Consider the following 20889-nt stretch of genomic DNA (forward strand, 5'->3'; position numbering starts at 1 on the left):
GACTATCTGTACAGTCGGCCCTTCACCGTACTCACTAATCATAAGCCCCTTCTGGTGAGATCCACAAAAGAGTCCCTCCGCCACATCATCCAGGGGGACTGGGAGGCCCGCCTCACGGAATTCCTGCTAGCTCAGCATGCCATTCCCTGCACCAGCCACTGCCCAGCCAAGCTCCTCATGGACTGGTGGCTGTCAATGCTCCTAAACCGCATGCACCCCGATCGGGTCCCAGACCTGCAAGAGATGCCCGACACGGTCAGAGCGCCCAGGGGTTTTGATACTGGAGACTTAGTGTACACAAAGAACTTTGGGGGTGGCCCAGAATGGCTTCCAGCTAGAATCTCCAGGGTGTTGGGGTCAGTCATGTACAAGGTCACCACCAAGGGGGGGTTCACAATGCAGCTCACATAGACCAATTGAGGTCACGGGAGGTGCCCGGGGGAGCGGGCGAGGAAGACAGCAGGGTGCAGGACCCGCCGGTGCTTCCGGCTCTAACAAACCCCAGACTGGCTGGGGCTGTGGTTCTGACCCCTGACCTTCCGCCGGAGCAGGATGCATCCAGGAGCCGCCAACAGAAGCTTCCGCAACCCCGGCTCCTCCGTCTACCGTGCCAGAAGTGGTCACCACACCGCCACCCACTCTGGAACATAGGTAGTCAACAAGGGAGTGCCACAAGCCAGCGTACCTCAAAGACTATGTATGTCAGGGCTCATGAACTAGGAGGGGAGGAATATAATGTATGCAGACTCAAGTGAGGACAGAAAGCATGCTCCTGCCAGGCTCATTGGAGCCAAATGGCCAGAGCTTGGGGACTTGGGAACAATGGGCAGCAGGATCCAAAACCCTGCTGCCCAGTTCCAATCACGGGTCCTCTGCTGGTTTGAATGGACCAATCAAACGTGGGAATACGAGTGTGTATATAGTTGACCCTGTGGGCCCAGTTAGCCAGTCTTATGTGTATGCCTCAAGATGCTGTAATGTAATCAATAAAGAACTGATGATTTACTACCACCTTGCTTCTGCCATGCATTGAACCCACTATATTATACCCAGACTGAAGTCTGCACACTTAACCACTACACCAAACTGGATCTCACATGCACCTGCTGGTATTACCCTGGTTCAGTCATAACTCTCTCAGAGCTGTTCCTCTCAAGAGGTCTCTGATCCTAAAGTTGCAAAAATCAGTATGCAGCCCAGATTCCACCAGTGGGCAGCTAGATCCTGCATCTTTGGTCCAATGCGATCACAGATGCTAATTTTGCACCAAATTCAAACAATAACAATGCTTCCCCTATTTGCACTCAGGTAAATCCAATCACATAAGAAGGTCATCTCAAGCCATAGTTTTGTAGCAAGTTGTGCATCCAAACCCTTTTCCAATGCAGAAATCACAGATCCTCTGCATTTAATAGTTTGGTTCCACTCCAGAACCTTCTTCCAGTACAATAACCTTCATGCTCACTTCTTGTCAAGTCAAGCAGAGTATGCTTTTCCATTCTCCTATTTCGCCTCCCCTCCCAAATTGACCCTCCATGTCTCCCAGAATATGCCCCTGCCTTAGTTTCTCCTTTCTTGGGTGACGTTGCTTTCACAACATTTTCATGGCAGACTTTTTACGGGGTGATTTGCCATTGCCATTGCCTTCCCCAATCATTTACAGTTCTGTCTAAATTGATTTAAATTGGTATACTGTCTAAATAGGTTTAAATCCAAGCATTCCAATTTCCCTGTTTCAATCAACAGGAAGTATCTATTGAGCATGTTACAGTTTCATCTTCCAAAAGTCATTAGAAAGATTTGTGCTATTGCTATGTTTTGGTGGTATGGATCTGCCATCCAAAAACACAACGCTGTGTCAGCATTCCCAGATGCCAGCATTTTCTGCATGACTCAAAGTGAATCTAAGATTGCATCACTGGTCCTGATTGCAAGCAAATGCCTGACGAAGCTTTGAGAAATGGCTTTGATTACTGGTCTGCCGTAGTGTGCTTCTTTTCTATTGGGACTTCTGGACCAAGTTCTTTTTGAATCCACATGAGCAACATGGCCCAGCAGGAACTCATTTGCATAATAGGCCACACACCCCTGACATCACCATTGTTTAACACAGGGCTTTTTATTGGAAAAAAAACACAGCAGGAACTCATTTGCATATTAGGCCACACCCCTTGACACCAAGCCAGCCAAAACTGCATTCCTGTGCGTTCCTGCTCAAAAAAAGCCTTGGCTCTTTATTACTTTTAACAGCTCCTATGTGGACTCTGATTTAGGTCTATTGCATTTTGCACTAAGGTGTGTCAGTTTTGAGTCAGCATTGAAATTAACTGTCTATGTACAGTATAAAACGATTGTGTGACAAGAACTTTTTATAAGCATTTTATTGTACATTTTTCAATGTATTTATACCATCTGCAGTATTGTGCTGTGAGCTTTTTGCTTCTGTATACTGCTTGTAATTGCCCCCCTCTGTTTAGTAACAGATGATGGTTTATTGTTCTCAGGGGTCATTTTGCAGAAAAATAGGTGGTGGAGCTCATCCAGGGATTGTTATGCAGCTGCACATACTATTCAATGGACAAGAAGGTGGAACACTCAGAAGGAGGAGGTGGAACTCTCAGAAAGGTTCAGAAGCTGCACTCCTGTGAGCTCCCACAGAATCTGAAGCCTGATTGTTCTGCTTCTTCCTACTCCATGTAAAAATAATCCACACAGCAGCAGGTTTGAGGCTTTATTTGGATTAACAGCTGTTCTGCTTGATTCTCTGTTAGTTATTTCATTGGCCTATAGATTTAAAATTAACTAAAGGCAAAAAAAAAACCTGCATAGAGTTGATCTTCATATGTAGTCTCAAAATAAACACTATTCCAATCCTTCACTGCCACAATTCATTTATATCATCTAATATATATATGTAGATTTAAATATTAAATTGTGTGTATATGTGTGCTTCTTTCCCCTAGACATGCAGCCCATGGAGTTAATCAAAACAAGAATAAAAAATTATAGTCCTAATACAGGAAAGGGATTATGATCTAATAGGCATTACTGAAACTTGGTAGGATGACAGAACTGGAATATTAGGATTGAAGGGTACAACTTTTTTGAAAGGACAAATAATGAAAGGCAAAGGAGTTTCTTTAAATCTGTCAAGTCGGCTGATTCAATAACGAGACGTTGTTGATACAAAGTTTCTAGTTTATTGTTATCATGATTCTCGACTGCTGTAAGAATGAAAGACTGGCGAGTATACAATAGGAGCAAGCATATAAGGTATACATCAAAAGGATGCTTTAGGGAGGGGCACTTTATGCGGGGCACATTCACACATTGATGTTACTATTTCGTTCCCAGGCCTTTCTGGCTTTGAGTGCCGTCCAGTCTCCCAAAACTCCCCCGACACTCTGTCTAAGAAGGCACCGTAATCTCTTTCCCAAATTCCCATTTCAAAGCACTACACAACAAAGGACAGGAGGGGGGGGGGGTGAGGAGCATTCATGCTAGCAGCATTGGCATACAGTATGGCTTTATCCAGGATACATTTCTCCTGAACCAAAGTTTGAACACAAGCTTGACCAGAGTTGAAGCAGACTTGACAAAATCAAGCTTGTCCAACCTGCACTAACTATTTTGAAACTTCCCCCAGGGATAGAAGTCAAGTCTCAGGATTGGTTGGTTCCCCATGAACCAGAGGAAGGTGGAAAGACTTGCAGGGACTATAAGAAGCTATTAAAACTCCTCTAGCCCAGAACCAAGGAGGACATGGTTACCACTACTTCTTTCCCCACACAGATAGCTCAGAAAGAAAGGCAGGAAAATGAAGAGAGAATTCTAATAAGAGAAGCTGGATTGGGGTGAAGACTCAGCCCCTTCCACTTCCAATCTGAGGCCTTTGCAGGAGTGAGGATAAACTCACTATACCTTCAAATGGCCTCATCTTCAAGGAGTAGGCTTCCCAATTCCCAGGTCCCAGTGGGGGATCCCCTGGTTTTACAGGCTTCCCACCCCCAGCCAGCTGGTCAGCGGGGGAAGCCCCGCCCCCCACAGTCACCACCTACCTGTATATATCCAGCAGCTTTAGAAACCTGCAAATAGGTTCCATTTTACCAATTTTCAAAAGTTTTTATTAGTTTCAGAAAAGTTTAGAAAATAGGGAACAGAAAGAAAGGGAAAGGTAAAAGTACAATGCATTCTGGTCTTGTTTTTATAAAATACTTTTCAAAGTCAAAAGGATAGTTCTACCATATTTTCTTAACAAATATTCTCTCTTATTTCCTCACTTATATCCTCACTGAGATGAGGAGGCATGTGAGGAGGAAACTGAAAGGAAAGGTGCATACGGTCAAAACCCTTGGGGAAGCTTGGATGCTATTTAAAACTATAATCCTAGAAGCTCAGATAAAATACATACCACAAGTTAGGAAAGGCACAAACAGGCATAAGAAAAGGCCTGCATGGTTAACAAACAAAGTAATGGAAGCTGTAAAAGGTAAGAAGGACTCCTTTAAGCGGTGGAAAACCAGTCCAAGTGAGATTAGTAAAAGGGAACACAGGCTGTGGCAAATCAAATGCAAGACTGTGATCAGGCAGGCAAAAAGGGACTATGAGGAGCATATTGCAAAAAACATAAAGACCAACAATAAAAATTTCTTCAAATATATTAGAAGTAGGAAACCAGCCAGGGAGGCAGTGGGGCCCTTGGATGACCATGGGGTAAAAGGATTACTGAAGGAGGATAGGGAAATGGCTGAGAAGCTAAATGAATTTTTTGCCTCCGTCTTCACTGTGGAAGATGAGAACTTTTTGCCCGCCCCAGAACCACTAATTTTGGAAGGGGTATTGAAAGACCTGAGTCAGATTGAGGTGACAAAAGAGGAGGTCGTACAACTGATAGACGAATTAAAAACTAATAAGTCACCGGATCCAGATGGCATACATCCGAGAGTTCTGAAAGAACTCAAAGTTGAACTTGTGGATCTTCTAACAAAAATCTGTAATCTTTCATTGAAATCTTCCTCCGTTCCTGAGGACTGGAAGGTAGCAAATGTCACCCCCATCTTTAAAAAAGGTTCCAGAGGAGACCCGGGAAATTACAGGCCAGTCAGTCTGACTTCGATACCGGGAAAGTTGGTAGAAACCATTATCAAGGACAGAATGAGTAGGCACATTGATGAACACGGGTTATTGAGGAAGACTCAGCATGGGTTCTGCAAGGGAAGATCTTGCCTCACTAACCTGTTACATTTCTTTGAGGGGGTGAACAAAGATGTGGACAAAGGAGACCCAATAGATGTTGTTTACCTTGACTTCCAGAAAGCTTTTGATAAAGTTCCTCATCAAAGGCTCCTTAGAAAGCTTGAGAGTCATGGAGTTAAAGGACAGGTCCTCTTGTGGATCAAAAACTGGCTGAGTAATAGGAAGCAGAGAGTGAGTATAAATGGGCAGTCTTCGCAGTGGAGGACGGTAAGCAGTGGGGTGCCGCAGGGCTCGGTACTGGGTCCCATCCTCTTTAACTTGTTCATAAATGATGTAGAGTTGGGAGTGAGCAGTGAAGTGGCCAAGTTTGCGGATGACACTAAATTGTTCAGGGTGGTGAGAACCAGGGAGGATTGTGAAGAACTCGAAAGGGATCTCTTGAGGCTGGGTGAGTGGGCATAAACGTGGCAGATGCGTTTGCAACAAAAAAGGCCAACGCCATGCTGGGAATTATTAGGAAGGGAATTGAAAACAAATCAGCCAGTATCATAATGCCCCTGTATAAATCGATGGTGCGGTCTCATTTGGAGTACTGTGTGCAGTTCTGGTCGCCGCACCTTAAAAAGGATATTATAGCATTGGAGAAAGTCCAGAGAAGGGCAACTAGAATGATTAAAGGGCTGGAGCACTTTCCCTATGAAGAAAGGCTGAAACGCTTGGGACTCTTTAGCTTGGAGAAACGTCGACTGCGGGGTGACATGATAGAGGTTTACAAGATAATGCATGGGATGGAGAAAGTGGAGAAAGAAGTACTTTTCTCCCTTTCTCACAATACAAGAACTCGCGGGCATTCGATGAAATTGCTAAGCAGACAGGTTAAAACGGATAAAAGGAAGTACTTCTTCACCCAAAGGGTGATTAACATGTGGAATTCACTGCCACAGGAGGTGGTGGCGGCCACAAGTATAGCCACCTTCAAGAAGGGTTTAGATAAAAATATGGAGCACAGGTCCATCAGTGCCTATTAGGCACAGTGTATGTGTGTATATAAAATTTTTTGCCACTGTGTGACACAGAGTGTTGGACTGGATGGGCCGTTGGCCTGATCCAACATGGCTTCTCTTATGTTCTTATTGTTATTTTAATCTAAATTTTATATATATATATATATATATATATATATATATATATATATATATATATATATATATATATATATATATATATATATATATATATATTCCATTTTAAAGTTGTATGATATAGATCTTTAGTTATATTCTAGTAGTTTGCCAGGTTTTTTTCCAAAATAAATTTAAAAGTTCGCTTAAAGATAAATGTTATAACATAAACACAGGAGAAAAGAAAAAGAAATCAGATCACACCAGAGAATCTTAAAAGTCTTGAGTGTCCAACCAAACACAAAATTTCATCCAGTTTTTTCTCGCTTCTTCTTTAGATTTCCCAGCTATCAGTTGGGATAGAAAGTCAAGCTCTGCAATCTCCAAAACTTTCCCCACCAAGTCCATTTTTGAAGGAATTTCCTGACATTTCCATCTCTGCGCCAAAAGGATTCTAGCTGCAGTGTTAAAGTGTGCCAAAATGTGTCTCATTTCTTTAGAATAATCCTCTGGAAATATATATATATGTTTTAAAAAGTCCTGGTTTGAAATGTATCTGGATTTTCATAATCTTCTGTAACATTTCATGTACCATTTTCCAGTAGCCATTCGCCATCTCATACGTCCCCCACATATGGTAAAAAGTACCAATTTGTTTGGTGCATTTCCAACTTTTATTAGACATGTTAGTATAAATCTTGCACAGTTTCTGTGGGGTCAAGTACCATCTATAAAACATTTTATAGAGATTTTCTTTGAAAGTCACTGACCTAGTTAGTTTAACATTGATTTTCCACAATCTTTCCCACTGTTCTAGTGTAATGTTATAACCAAAATTTTTCGCCCATTGGACCATACAATCCTTTACAACTTCATCTTGTGTCTTCATTTGAAGTAGATATGCATACAGTTTGGAAATTAACTTTTCTTGTGGTCCCAAAAGAATTTTATAAAATAAGTATTGTTCACTAGTGAAGTCTATCGCCTTGTCTTTAATATATCTGGATTCAACTTGCATTCTCATCCACCAGTTCATTTTAATATCCATATTTTCTAGTTCTTCTTTAGTTTACAGTTGATTTTCTTTTCCCAACAAATCCTCATACCTGTAATTCTGGTTTGCTTTTAAAAGATTTGGGAGAGTAAATGCTTCTACTGGCAAAACCCATCTTGGAACTTTTGAGTAGATTTTAGGCTTTAACCATGACCAGGTATGATATAAAGATTTCCGAAACCAATGATTCTTGAAGTAAGAGTGGCCTTCAAGTCTTTGATACCACAAATAAGCATGCCATCCCATAGTCAAATCATGTCCTAACAACATGTTGTCTTTCAACAACATCCAATCTCTTATCCACAACAGTACAGATGCTTTATAGTACAATTGCCAGTCTGGGAGACCCATACCTGCTCTTAATTTGGAATCCTGCAAGGTCTTTAATTTAATTCTGGGTTTTTTGCCTTGCCACACATATTTAACGACCATTTTATTTAGCTCTTGAAAAAATCCACTGTTTAGGAATATTGGAATAGTTTGAAAGAGAAATAGTAGTCTTGGTAAAACATTCATTTTTATCAAAGCTATTCTTCCCATTAAAGATAGGTTCAGATCATGCCATTTTTCCAAGTCCTTTTGAATTTCTTTATGTAGTTTATCATAGTTGTCTGCTTTTAGATTGCTACATCTATTTGAAATCACCACACTTAAATATTTGATTTTTTTTTCATGAAGAAATCCTGATTTTTGCTGAAAAGCCTGAATTTGTTCTGCTGTCATGTTCTTGGTCAGAAATTTTGTTTTATAATAATTAATCTTTAATCCTGCCCAACAACCAAATTGTTTAATCTTGTTTATGAGACAGTCTATAGAGTCCATTGGTTGTTCTAATATAAAAATTAGGTCATCAGCAAATGCTCTAAGTTTGTACTGTTCTTTTTTTTTATCACAGCTCCCTTTCTACTTGTATCTTCTCTTATTTGATTGTTCAATACCTCTAATGATAAAATGAAAAGTAGAGGTGACAGTGGGCAACCTTGTCTTGTACCTTTTTGTTTATTAATTATTTCTGTTAATTCGCCATTTACTGTCACCCTAGCCTTTTGCAGGAAGTATATTGCTAAAACACAAAAATTCATCAACACTAAAAACAATTGCTAACAATGTTATTAAAAATTCCTCACTTATTCAATTAATAAACATTAATTCAGGGATGGGGGTTACTTTATATTAATTTTCTATGTAATGAAGATCTGTAATGTGAATATAAAGCCCATTAATCCAACATAATTAATCTCATCAACAGGCCCTTCACTGTGTAACCTGAAATCATCTATCTAATTGTCCTGTGTATCATTATATGGTTATTGTTATTGGAATAGTTCTTAAAGAACATTTTGTTTGAAACGACAATAACTAACATGTCACCAGACACATAGGCCATGGAAAACATGATTAGTTAATCATGCCAGTTGTGGAAACAAAGTGGTAAGAAGCTATCGTAGCAGGAAATTTTATCTCTCCAGATTAAGTCTCACCCTTTGTCTGATTTGTGATTTCACAGTTCCTTCCATAAGAATAGATGGCCTTAAAATATGAAGAAAGCTCCAGTAGTTACAATTCAACATTTTAGAATAATATATTCTGTTTACATTTTACAGATGTGGCTGTAATGTGTTCCTCCAAATATTGGGCAACTAGGTCTCCTCATCTCCAATTTGCTTTCAAAAAAAGAATGGTTGAAAGACCTGGAAAATGAGCTTATATCTTTAGATATCTGAAGGCCAGACTATGTCTATGATTAATGCTTCTATTTTTATCCTATGAAGAAAATAGAAACTTGAGAGAGGTAATTTAGAATGCTAAAGCAAATGCTCCCAGCCCCTCTGCTGCTTTCTCTAACAAATAAACATCCCTCATACATATGTACATGCACAACTGCATTTGATAACATTTAATGTTGGGAAATCAGCCACAAATGTCCCAGTAGATCATATAGTTTGGTCCTGAACATATGCTTTATCAAGAATTATTATATCTAAAGGTGGTAGCATTTACTGCAACGATCCTCAAGAATCTGCATTTTGCCAGTAGGAATTTAAAAAGAAATAAGGACTCAAAAATGATTTGAGAATCTGAACACATCAACCCCGGTCCAACTAAATGTAGTTGTGACAAAATTCCACTGAAACCTATGGAACAAGTGGATCATGACTGACATAGCTCACGTAGCTTTCAGTGGGATTTGAGGCCAAAGTAGATAAGGTGGGGCCAGCATTCATATGCCCCTACCATTCTTATATAAAATGTGGTGGGAACTTAGGGTGGCCAGACCGTCCCGGTCTCCCGGGACTTTCCCGGTTCTGGCCACCCAATCCCGGCTCCCGGGCTGCCTATACCGGGACCATTACAAAGTCCCGGTATAGCCAGCGGGGAGCCGGCGGACCGCGCGCGCTGGTGGGGAAGGCGGGGAGTGAGGCAGCCAGCGTCCCTGCGCGTGCGCACAGCAGTGTGCGCACGCGCAGGGACGCTGGCTGCCTCACTCCCCGCCTTCCCCGCCCGCGCGCGGGGTCCGGAGAGGCTGGCGCTGGTCCCTGGAGGCCTCCAGAGGCCAGCGCCGGCAGCGTGGAGAGGCCGGCGTTGGTCCCTGGAGGCCTCCAGAGGCCAGCGCCGGAAGCGTGGAGAGGCCGGCGCTGGTCCCTGGAGGCCTCCAGAGGCCAGCGCCGGCAGCGTGGAGAGGCCTCCGCTGGTCCCTGGAGGCTTCCAGAGGCCAGCGGAGGCATCGTGGAGAGGCCTCCGCTGGTCCCTGGAGGCCTCCAGAGGCCAGCGGAGGCAGCGTGGAGAGGCCAGGGCTGGTCCCTGGAGGCCTTCAGAGACCAGCGCCGGCCTCTCCGGCCTCCGCAGCCGCCGCCAGCCCCGCCAGCAGCCCGGAGGAGAGGCCGCCACCGCCCTGGATCCAGGTAAGCCAAAAGCGGGGGGGGGCGGCTGGCGGGGGGGGCGGCTGGCGGGGGGGGCGGCTGGCGGGGGGGCGGCTGGCCTTCTTTCCTTCCCTCCCTCCCTCCTTCTTTTCTTCCTTCCTTCCCTCCCTCCTCCCTTCCTTCCTTTCTTCCTTCCCTCCCTCCTCCCTTCCTTCCCTCCCTCCCTCCCTCCTCCTCCCTTCCTTCCTTCCTTCCTTCCTTCCTTCCTTCCTTCCTTCCTTCCTTCCTTCCTTCCTTCCTTCCTTTCTTCCTTCCTTCCTTCCTTCCCTCCCTCCCTCCCTCCCTCCCTTCCTTCCTTTCTTCCTTTCTTCCTTCCCTCCCTCCCTCCCTTCCCTCCTTTCTTCCTTCCTTCCTTCCTTCCCTCCCTTCCTTCCCTCCCTCCCTCCTCCCTTCCTGACTGAATGGGCCACAGGCCTGATCCAACAGGGCTTCTCTTATGTTCTTATGTGACACAGTGTGTTGGACTGGATGGGCCACTGGCCTGATCCAACAGGGCTTCTCTTATGTTCTTATGTGACACAGTGTGTTGGACTGGATGGGCCACTGGCCTGATCCAACAGGGCTTCTCTTATGTTCTTATGTGACGCAGAGTGTTGGACTGGATGGGCCACTGGCCTGATCCAACAGGGCTTCTCTTATGTTCTTATGTGACAATACTGACTTTGGTGGACCCAAGCACTGATTCAGTGTAAGGGAGCTTTGTGTTTGTGACTGGAGTGGACAATACTGACTTTGGTGGACCCAAGCACTGATTCAGTGTAAGGGAGCTTTGTGTTTGTGACTGGAGTAGACAATACTGACTTTGGTGGACCCAAGCACTGATTCAGTGTAAGGGAGCTTTGTGTTTGTGTCTTCTGGTGCAATTTTGTTCTCAGATCCTGTATTTACTTCATCAGTATATGGGATAAGGCACTTTCTCAACTGTGCTGCATAATGCAGCCTATTTATTTTGTCCTGTTTGCTCTGTTGGCTCTATCTGCGCCACCTTCATCACTTTCGGGGTGTGGATCCCCCAGTGGGGTGGTCTCGCGACTCCCTCCGCCGGCTGTTTCTGATAGCCCTGCGCCCCCTCTTTCATTTGATATGTGTCCCGTGCGGATGCCACCCTCCTGCCGGGAGATGCCGCAAAATTAGCCCCCTTGAGGCTTATGGTGGCAGGGCTCGGGGGAAGCGAGCTAGACTGCTGTTCTTTTGAGGGGTCATAGAGTGTTTCGAGCCCGTCTTTGTGGCATCGGTCCCATCGTTGTGGGGCCCAGGGGGCCGGCGCAGCGGCACGCTGAAGCAGCCTGTCGGTCACTTCCGGGTTCCTGTCCTGCATCTCGACCTGTGACAGGCTGCTTCGGCGTGCTGCTGCGCCGGCCCCCTGGGTCCCACAACGATGGGACCGATGCCACAGGGACGGGCTCGAAACACTCTATAACCCCTCAAAAGAACAGCAGTCTAGCTCGCTTCCCCCGAGCCCTGCCGCCATAAGCCTCAAGGGGGCTCATTTTGCGGCATCTCCTGGCGGGAGGGTGGCACCCACACGGGACACATATCAAATGAAAGAGGGGGCGCAGGGCTATCAGAAGCAGCTGGTGGAGGGAGTCGCGAGACCACCCCACTGGGGGATCCACACACCGAAAGTGATGAAGGTGGCGCAGATAGAGCCAACAGAGCAAACAGGACAAAATAAATAGGCTGCATTATGCAGCACAGTTGAGAAAGTGCCTTATCCCATATACTGATGAAGTATATACAGGATTTGAGAACAAAATTGTTTCCGGCGGTGATATTTGGGGGATTTTTGGGGACGTCACAGGAAGTGCTGTGAAGTCACTTCCTGTTTCCGGCAGTGGCATTTGGGGGAAATGATGTCATTTGGGGGAAGTGATGTCACAGGAAGTGATGTCACTTCCCGTTTCCAGCAGGTGACGCGGGGGAAATGATGTCACAGGAAGTGGTGTCACTTCCTGTTTCCGGCGGTGGCATGACGTCACTTCCTGTTTCCGGCGGCGCGCGCGCCCCTACCTTCCACCCCCCCCCCCAGGTGTCCCTGGCTGGCCTTCAGACATTATGGTCACCCTATGGGAACTCCTATCAGCAAAAGGAGTGCAGAACCTTTCCCATTCCAGTCTTTATCTCTCTGCACCATTTCCACCAGAAATGCTTATTCCCTTCTCAGCTCCAATTCCAGAAACAAAAAAATGAGAGGGGCAATGGGCTGATGCAATGTGAGGGAAAGGAAGGAGGAGGATTCAGTGCCTCTCTCTGGCATGCTCTGTTTATTCAGAGTATAGATTGGTGTGTAGACTGGCACTTTGGCAACTTAAAGAAAACAAAAAACTGAAGCACTGGAATTAGTCAAGCAGAACTTAGTATATCATTCAGTGTGTAAACCCATAAATATAAAGTAAATCAAGAGCTGTAACAGAGGTATACATAATTTCACTCAGGCATATAGACACACATGTCACCAACACCCTGCTGTTACACATTTGTGTTGCATGTGCACAAGCATGCTGGACACAGTTTTGAGTATTATGATCATACTTTTGCCTTCAAAAGCTTTCAGCCATTAAATAATCCAATATAAATCAAACTACAGTCACTCCAGGTGACCTGTGCTTAAACTGTTTTTTCTGAGTTGGGGTTTAGCGGTTCCTTGACAAATCCATAAACAATTTTCATAATTAGAAATGCCACTGGGGAGGGGGGGAAATAAACTGCCCAGGCATCCCCTTACAATTAAAGGGAAATCTCCTATTCCATCTGGGGTCACCCTAGAAGGTAGAAGAAAGGCAGAAAATCCTCCCATGGGTAGGCTTCTGTGACAGATTATCACTTTCATGTGACTTCCAGGGCTATCAGCCTTGCTACTTATCAGTGAATGCAGCTTGCAGTTGGAAACAAGCTTCCATCTCACTGCTGATCCGATGCAGGGTACAGATTAGAGAAAAGGAGATAGCCAATAATTCATTCTTTTTGGTGTCCACTGAGCTGCAGAGGTGACCACCTGCAATTAGTTGTTTCACCTTTTTAAAAGCAGCATGTTGTGATGTCTTTAACGCAAGGAGAAAGGGTGGAGATGACTTCAATATACTGAGTGGCCTTTTTATTTAAAAATGGCAAATATGGACTTTCTTAGTCTATAATCCTGAAGGTCTTTTGGCATGATATCCACTGTGTACTCACCATCATGCAGCCACAGATGGCAACTATTTAAGCATTCATGAGAAAGCCAATAACACATGCAGAACAGCAAAAGTAGCTTTTCAAGCACTTGTCCTCTTTCTGTAACATTGGAAACAAGGACTCATGCTGCAGGTACTAGATCAGGGCTAGCACTAATAGTAAGAAAAAATGAACTGTTAATTTTTAGAAAGCTTCTTTGGTTTTTCTCACAGTGGTAATGGCTGATCCCTTTTCTTCTAAGTAATTTAAATACAATAGCATTCTGTACTTCATAGGCTCCACATTTCTCTAAACGTATGGAGGATACATACCCAAATTTTACAGAAACTGTACAAGTGTCATTTCCCTCAAAACATGATAAATATGAAGCAGCTCCTTTCTTGCAGTGTGCCTTAATAGTGTTGCTGTTAAAAATAGATGGATGCAGACCATATTCGTGTGGCAATTTATCACAGTAAGCATGATTAACCACTTAATAATCTGCTTGCTTGTATTGCCCCTATCAAGTGATTAAAAGAAAATTGCTATGCTTTGAAATTCTTCTTGTCAAATGATAGGATGATACAAACAAGAAATTTATAGGCTATGTAATGTACTCAGTGATGAGACGTGTAGAAGGCAACATACTTTATTCGAAGGTACATCACAGAACTGCACACGCAGGCCAGGACCCGCTTTATATACATTTATCCCGGAACAGCCCCCCAGCTGGCCAGCCCAATCCTGGTCAGTTAAACTTCCCACCGCTGATCTTGATAGGCGGAGTCTTTTCCCGCGCTGCGCAGGGTGACCAAGAGACTTTCCCTGGTCGCCCTTTACTGCGGGGCCGCGTGGTGCTTTGTTTAAGCACACGACATTACACTCCTCCCCCCCTAGTCTAAGATACATAGTCCTGCAAGTAGGCTGGCGCCCTGCGTTCCCAGGTAGATCACCGTGGGGTTGCTTGCGGCGTATACACGGGCCCCGGGCAGGGGGCTGCCTCTTGGGGACTCTCACTCGATGGCTGGCGGGCCAGCTCTGGTTGCAGTTCAGGATCGGCCGGCCTCGGGGAATCGTACGTTGGCAGGCTCGGCACTGACGGGGCCGCCTCTGGGTTTTCCGTTGCTGGCTCTCCCTCGCTCGTCGCTTCCTCCACCTCGTGTAGTTCCTCCGGCAAGGTGTGGCGGCACAGCTGATCAATGTGCCTCCTCAGGACCTGGCCCCCCTTGGTCACTACCTCTTATGATCGGGACCCCGTCACCCTCAGTACCCGCCTGGCTACCCATTCTGGGCCGCTTGCAAAGTTCTTCGCATAGACGGGATCACCCGGAAAGAACCCCTGCACCGCTTCCCTGACTTCTGGGGAACCACTGACGTCAGTGGCTTGGTCCGGGTGTAGCCTGTCTAACCTGGTAGTCAATTTCCTCCCCATGAGCAGCTCCGCGGGACTGGACCCTCTTGTTGGGTTGGGGGTGATCCTGTTATAGAACAGGAAGGCTGTGAGGCGGTGGTCCCTGTCCCCTTGAACAATGCGACCCAGAGCCTCTTTGGTGGTTCTCACCATGCGTTCGGCCTGGCCATTGGAGGCTGGATGGAAAGGGGTGGACCTAATGTGTTTTATTAGGTATCTCCCAATGAACTCCCGGAACTCCCGGGAGGTGAATGCGGTGCCATTGTCCGTGACCAGGGTATCGGGGATCCCTTGCGTGCAAAAGACCCTCCGCAAGGCTCTGACTGCTGCTGCCGTGGAGGTAGATGCTACCGGGATCACCTCTAGCCATTTTGTGTAGGCATTGACCAGTAAGAAGAATATTTGCCCCTGATACGGGCCGGCAAAGTCTAAGTGGAGACGGGACCACGGCCGCCGGTTGGACTCCCACCGGTGGACTGGTGCGGAGGGCGGATCAGGCCTGGACTCTTGGCAGGGTTGGCACCTTCTCACCCATCCCTCTATCTCCTCATCCATACCTGGCCACCACATGTAGCTTCGTGCCAGGGCTTTCATTCTCACGATCCCTGGGTGGGTTTCGTGCAGGGCCTCTAGTACCTGTTTGCGCATGGGGGAGGGACCACCACCCTGCTGCCCCACAGTATGCACCCCTTGTGGGTAGATAGTTCATCCCTACAGGATGCAACCAGCCTGAACTCACTGTCCACCTTGCCCGTGGGCCACCCCCTCCCCACCCAGTCCAAAACCCGTGCGAGGATATGGTCCCTGCCTGTTGCCCGAGCCACCTCAGCGGCGTGGAGGGGCCGCTCAGGCAAGGACTCAATGAGCATCACCAAGTGGGCCGGGACAGGATCTGGGTCCGTCGCGGGAAGCGGCAGGCGGCTGAGGGCGTCCGTGTGCCCCATGGCCTTGCCCGGGCGGTGTACTAGGGTGTAAGTGTATGAGTTCAGGAATTGGTTCCACCTTAGGACTCGCTGTGACAAAATTTGGGGGGTCTGACGGTCCGGGGTGAGGAGGCCTAGGAGCGGCTTGTGGTCCGTGGCGATGGTGAAACACCTACCATATAGGTAGTCATTGAATTTGTGCACCCCTGCCATGATTGCCAACACCTCTTTGTCGATCTGCGCGTAGTTGCGCTCCGCTGGGGTCAGTGTCCGTGAATAGTACGCCACCAGAACTTCCCTCCCGTCCGGGAGTTGGTGCCCCAGAACTGCGCCCACTCTGTACGGTGAAGCATCGCAAGCCAGAATCAGCAGCAGGCCCTCGTCGAAGTGGTGAAGCACAGCATTCGAAACAAGGAGGTCTTTCACCGCTTGGAATGCCGCGGCTTGGCGCTTGCCCCAAACCCACGGGGTTTGGTTGTCCAGCAGCCGGTGGAGTGGTTCCGCTATGGCAGCTTTGTGGGGCAAGAACGAATGATAAAAGTTCAACAACCCCAAAAAACTCTGTAGCTCCACCTTGCTCGTGGGGGCTGGGGCCTGGACTATGGCCCTGGTCTTTTCCTCCGTCGGGTGGATTCCCGCCGCATCCACGGCAAACCCCAGGAACTCCACCTGCGGTACTCCTAGCAAGCATTTTTCTTTTTTGACTTTCAGCCCCACCGCTTGGAAGCGGCGGAGTACCTCTCTCAGGCGGCAGCTGAACTCTCCTGTGTCTGGGGCAGCGATTAGAACATTGTCAAAAAATGGCTGTACTCCGGGGATCCCTTTAAGAAGAGAGTCCATTATACTCTGGAAAATCCTCGGAGCTACGCTAACCCCAAATTGTAGCCTCCGAACCCTAAAGGCTCCCCGGTGGGTTACAATGGTCTGAGCCTCGGCGGTCTTGGCGTCAACCGGCAATTGCTGGTACGCTTGTGCCAGGTCCAACTTCCTGAAAATTTTGGACCCCGCTAGCGCCGCCAGTACGTGGCTGACCACCGGGACAGGGTAGGGGTTGTCCAGGAGCGCTTTGTTGATCATGCACTTATAGTCAGCGCAGATCCTCACATCCCCATTGGGCTTTACCGGTGTTACTGTGGGGGTTTCCCAGGCCGCATAGGACACTGGTTCTAGAATGCCCTGGGCTGTGAGGCGGTCCAGCTCCGCCTCGATTTTTGATTTCAAGGCGAACGGGACCCGCCTCGCCTTGAGCCGGATCGGTCTGACCATGGGGTCGAGCGGCAGCGTGATGGGCAGCCCTTTGTAGCTCCCCAGGGACCCATCGAATACTGCTGGGAACTCTCAGCAGACGTCCTCAAAACTGCTCGCCTGTACCTGCTCCACCCCCACTAACTGGATCCCGAGTGGTCGGAACCAGGCCAGCCCCAGTAGGGTGGTGAGCTGGCGCTTTACCACCAGAATATCTAATGGTCCCCTGAAGTTTCCTCTCTCTACCCGTACCCGGGCCCAGCCCGCGATGCATACCGGGTTTTTTTGGAAGTCCCTTAGAACAAAGTCAGCCGGCCTCAGTTGGATGCAGCGACGGGGACATAATTTCCTTAGGGTTTCCTCCGAGATAATGGAGATAGAGGAACCTGAGTCTACTTCCATAAGACAGGGGGCGCCCTTGATGAGGACTGACATTTTGACCTTGTCGGGGGCGGAGAGGGGCAAGTTCAATACCTGTAGGCTGGTAGACGCTGTCATGTGGGCCTCGGTGGAGTCGTGATGCGCTGTCGGTGTCCGGCAGCTGTTCTTGGCCCAGCAAGCCCGAGCGATGTGGCCCATCTTCCCACAGCTTCGGCAGTCCATGTTGCGGTATGGACAGTCCCTCCTCTCGTGGGGGTCGCCGCAGCTGGCACATCTGATGGTGGAGGGTCTTTCCATCGCTCGCTGTCTCGTGGGGACCCTTGGGTCCATCCCTTATGGACGCCGGAGCTGGAAAGCCTCTTTGTCCTCCGGCCCGCCAGGCGCCATCTCTTCCTGGTGGACGGTCTCTCCACGTGGGTGGCCGTATGCTTTGGTGGCCCTCTCGAAGGCCGTCGCCTCGTTGAAGGCTTGTTGGAGGGTGAGCTCTTCCTTGGCGAAGAGCTTCTGCTGCAGCCTTTCGTCTCGGAGGCTCCAGACAAATTGGTCTCTCAGGGCCTCCTCCCGCTTATCGAAACTGCAGTTCCCTGCGATCTGCTGGAGAGCGGCCAGGTAGACTGCCACCATTTCCCCGGGCTTCTGATCCCTCTTATGGAAGAGGAATCATCGGGCTATGATGGACGGTTGGGGCGAGAAATGCCCTGTGAGGAGTCTGACGACCTCCCCGTATGTCCTCTCGGTGAGCTTCGCGGGGGCAGAGAGACCGCGTGCAATCTTGAAGGTTGCCTCTCCGCAGACGCTCAACAGGACGTCCCTCATGCAGGTGTCGTCCATGATCATGTTGGCCCGCAGGTAGCACTCGACCCGTTAGGTGTAGGTCTCCCATCATTCGGGGTGGTCAGGATTGAACTCAGCAAGATGGCCCGTCATTATGCTAGAGTTCGCCATTGTGGCGGTGGGCGTCTCAGTTTCTTGCGGTCCTGCACCTTCCTCGTCTTCAGCCAGGCCAGCCTCCTCCCGCACGGGAAGCCTTCCTAGCTGCATCCCATCCTCATCGCCAGTGTAATGTACTCAGTGACGAGACGTGTAGAAGGCAACATACTTTATTCAAAGGTACATCACAGAACTGCACACGCGGGCCGGGACCCGCTTTATATACATTTATCCCGGAACAGCCCCCCACCTGGCCAGCCCAATCCTGGTCAGTTAAACTTCCCGCCGCTGATCTTGATAGGTGGAGTCTTTTCCAGCGCTGCGCAGGGTGACCAAGGGACTTCCCCTGGTCGCCCTTTACTGCGGGGCCACGTGGTGCTTTGTTTAAGCACACGACACTACAGGCTAGTTCTTCATGGAGATTCCGCCCCACCCCGCACCCCCCCCCCCGGCTTTTTCTTCCAGACTGAAACACATACACACATATAAGTTACTTTAAAAAAACAACTCAAAAAGCCCCTGTGGCAACAGGAGGGGGAATATGGCAGCCATGGGGATGGGGGAAGGGAAAATAGCTGCTGGGCAGGAACAGGAAAAGTCAAACATTCTCACTTGCATAGAAGCTTAATATGTTTGCCAACCTCCAGGTGGGGTCTGGCAATCTCTCATACAATTACAGTTGATCTTTTGATGGCAGATATCAATTTCCCTGAAGATAATGGCAGCTTTGGAGAGTGGATTCTATGGCATTATACCCTTCTGAGATCCCTCCTTTCTCCAAACTCTGATCTCTCCAGGATCTACCCCCCAAATCTCTAGGAATTTTGACAGCCCTAGGCAGCTTTCCAAACTTTATTGTGATCTTTTCTAAAACTTCACTGCAAAGCAGGTTTGGGAAAGACTGGAGAAAAGATGAAGAAAAACTTGGGAGGAAAATCCCATTTCCCAGCTGCATCAACAAAGAACCCTTTGTAGGAAAGGCCATATTCTTAGACTGCTGCTATGTTTAAAATTATCTATATTAGCAATGTGAGTTCCACATTTGCCATCCACACAGTCAATGGTTTGAATTGTTCCACTAGCCAGCTGGCCAGTAGCTGCTGTTGGTACAAACTCAGAATCATGAAGCAAGATACCATAATGTATGATTTTAAATTGCGCAGTTGCCCAGGCCACTTCTGATGTAATTTTTGCAAGTTTCAATCAGTTATTCTGCAAATTATGATGAAATCATGGTAGAGCCATTAATATTGAAGCTGACAGATATTGTGTAAGAGCAATAAACATTGGCTATGTGGTAACACAATAGCTAAACATTTGATTTGTATCAAATGTGGGTTCAGTGAGCAATGGTAGTTGTGTTAAGAAGTGGGGTTCTGTGATTGCATGTGCAAATCCCAATTTTCAAATATTGGGTGATATTTTATAATGCCATAAAAGACCCCAGCCCTGTGTGACCTTGGAACGTACAGCCTCAACCTTCACACAAGGTCTGCTGAATGCCCAAAAGCCGCCAACTGAAGTAGGCAGCTTAGCTCACCACAGGTAGGCAGAGTAAATACAAGGACTCTCCTCAGTTTGGAATATGTACACAGTTCGGCTGTTTCTGGCACATAACACTGCTTGAAATTTACATCACATGGATGGATGCTCTTCTTTGAGGCAGACTGTCCCATCATACAAGGCCACTCTACTCAGTCTTCCCATGTGTAGCGACCCTCCAATACAGCATTTGTTCCCAAGGGACAGAAATCAAGATCTGCTGTGATGGTGCTCAGCTCCCTTGTCAAGAGCAGGTCAATCAGCCTTTGGTTCTTTGCAGCAAGTTTATGATCTAACGGGCATGGTGCCTCCACATAGTCCTCCCTGGCATCATTTTACCACTTCTGGTTCATAATACTCTAATTCCAGGAGCCAGTTTCAAATTATGACAAGTTCTATGGCATTCCCTGCCATGTTCTATGACACCACCTACTGGAAATTGAGATGGTGACAAGGAAAGAAGTCCACCCACCTTGAAACATGGAAAGCTGGACTACATATGACAACAGCCATGGAAATCTACAACTGCCTTGTTATTACTTCTTTATGTTAATCCATTGAACTGTAAGAAAGGGATCAAGGGGTGCAGCTACAAAAGATAACAGTTTGAGTTTTAAAAAAAAGTCTTGGACATCTCAGTGTACACAGTGACCGTTTTCGCACACAGTTTACCTCGCAGTCACAATCCTGTTCCCTCCGCAGCATCTGGTCAGATTTCCCACCATCTGCGCCGGGGTTACAGGAAGTGCCATGGCTTTTGTGTAGCAAACGTAAACTGGGTTTTAGCGGTTTATGTTTGCTACGCAAAAGCCATGGCACTTCCTGTAACTCCGGCGCAGATGGTGGGAAATCCGACCGGACACTGCGGAGGGAACAGGATTGTGACTGCGAAGTAAACTGTGTGCGAAAACGGTCAGTTTTTATACACTTGCTTTCTAACTCAGATCTTATTTTAACTTACTCAGACTCTTATAACAATGTCACCCAACAAAGTTCCTCCTTTCTGTAATAT

Source organism: Heteronotia binoei, chromosome 2, assembly GCF_032191835.1.
Source record: "Heteronotia binoei isolate CCM8104 ecotype False Entrance Well chromosome 2, APGP_CSIRO_Hbin_v1, whole genome shotgun sequence".
NCBI lineage: Eukaryota > Metazoa > Chordata > Lepidosauria > Squamata > Gekkonidae > Heteronotia > Heteronotia binoei.